The sequence below is a fragment of the Artemia sp. Qi Xiang Cuo genome, chromosome 2, assembly GCF_049724085.1.
Source record: "Artemia sp. Qi Xiang Cuo chromosome 2, ASM4972408v1, whole genome shotgun sequence".
Classification (NCBI taxonomy): domain Eukaryota; kingdom Metazoa; phylum Arthropoda; class Branchiopoda; order Anostraca; family Artemiidae; genus Artemia; species Artemia sp. Qi Xiang Cuo.
Window position 1 is genome coordinate 26630180 of NC_142795.1, and position 1506 is coordinate 26631685.

The 1506-nt window shown below is 34.3% G+C and overlaps 1 long non-coding RNA gene across 1 annotated transcript in view; it reads left to right on the forward strand.

Annotated features, from left to right (window-relative positions):
• LOC148955064 (uncharacterized) overlaps window positions 1–1292 on the forward strand; it is a 35534-nt gene extending 34242 nt beyond the window's left edge. Inside the window, exons 2-3 of the long non-coding RNA XR_016143459.1 lie at window positions 753–953; window positions 1248–1292. This is a non-coding gene — a long non-coding RNA (uncharacterized LOC148955064). The remainder of the gene's footprint in view (window positions 1–752; window positions 954–1247) is intronic.
• Window positions 1293–1506: the final 214 nt, after the last annotated feature.

Here is a 1506-nt window from a genome sequence, read left to right on the forward strand (position 1 = left end):
AAGTTTTTTGACACTTTAACTAGTATGTCATTGGACATAAGTTTACGTTTGAACAATTATTCGTTATTATTTCTGTTCATCTTTGATTAAATATAGGCTAGTTTCGTATTGAATGAATTTTTGCTCGTATGAAATTGTCAGACCTTCCCTGAACTTTGTAGAATAAAGACCTCCTTTTGAAAATCTTTACACTTGGTGAATTTAGACAGCGATAAGGGTTTCTGATTGAGACCAATTTTAGAGCTTGGGTTCTAATTATTGCTTGCTGCAGTAGAAGTTGCCACAATTGGTGTTTGGTGGCGGGATAAGACCCCTGAATTTGGAGAGAAGTTGAATGGCGGATCTGGAATGGGGACAAAGTTTCTACTATTTACGCAAGTGATCCGGTTTGAATAGCTCCTGAGTTAATAGTAACTAATTTAATGACGCTAGTGAAATTTTTTTTTTTTTGCATAATTTTAATTTCCCGTTTAGACTTTTGATAAAATTCTAAACCTAATCAATTAACTCATGTTACCGAAATTTTGCTGTTTTACAACTTCAGTTTTTGTTTAGGCTTTTAAAAAAAGTCTAAACCTAATTCTCTGGTTCAGCGAAATGTAATATCATAGTTTGATTGTGAAAAATAGCTAATTGGAGCTATGTTTAAATTCTTCATTAATATAAAATCAAAAACATGGAAATTGTTGTGTAAATGCATATTTCAAAGAAATAATAGCCTTCTTAATAATTTAATAAACTTTTACTTTCAGAGGAGATATGCTAACCCATCTATGCTCCGCATACAAGACGGTGAAGTCGTCGGCCCTTCAAGAGGAACAGTCATCAAATATTCTGGCCCTATCATGACCACCAATCAAGAGAATCCCTACCCTTCCATGTCAATGCCACAACAAGCCTCAACCCCCCGTCAAGCGATGTCCGAACCTATCATGCAAGCTGCTGATCTGAATGTAAGTTTAAATTTTATTATTATTTCTCACTAAAGATTTACTTAGATATGCTAACCCATCTATGCTCCGCATACAAGACGGTGAAGTCGCCGGCCCTTCAAGAGGAACAGTCATCAAATATTCTGGCCCTATCATGACTACCAATCAAGAAAATCCCTACCCTTCCATGTCAATGCCACAACAAGCCTCAACCCCCCGTCAAGCGATGTCCGATCCTATCATGCAAGCTGCTGATCTTAATGTAAGTTTAAATTTTACCATTATTTCTCACTAAAGATTTACTTTTACTTTCAGAACTCCGTAATGAAGCCCGAAGTCAAGTATGATTTGGTATATTAATTTGAAACTTTCAAGAATTGTTAAGGAGACTAAACATGAAAAAGGGAATTTTATAAAGTATAGTGGCTTTTACAATAAAATCATATGACCATACATTTCTCTGGTTCAACAAAATGTAATCTTGTAGTTTGATTGTGAAAAATAGTTAATTGAAGCTATGTTTAAATTCTACGTTAATATAAAATCAAAAACATGGAAATTGTTGTGTAAATGC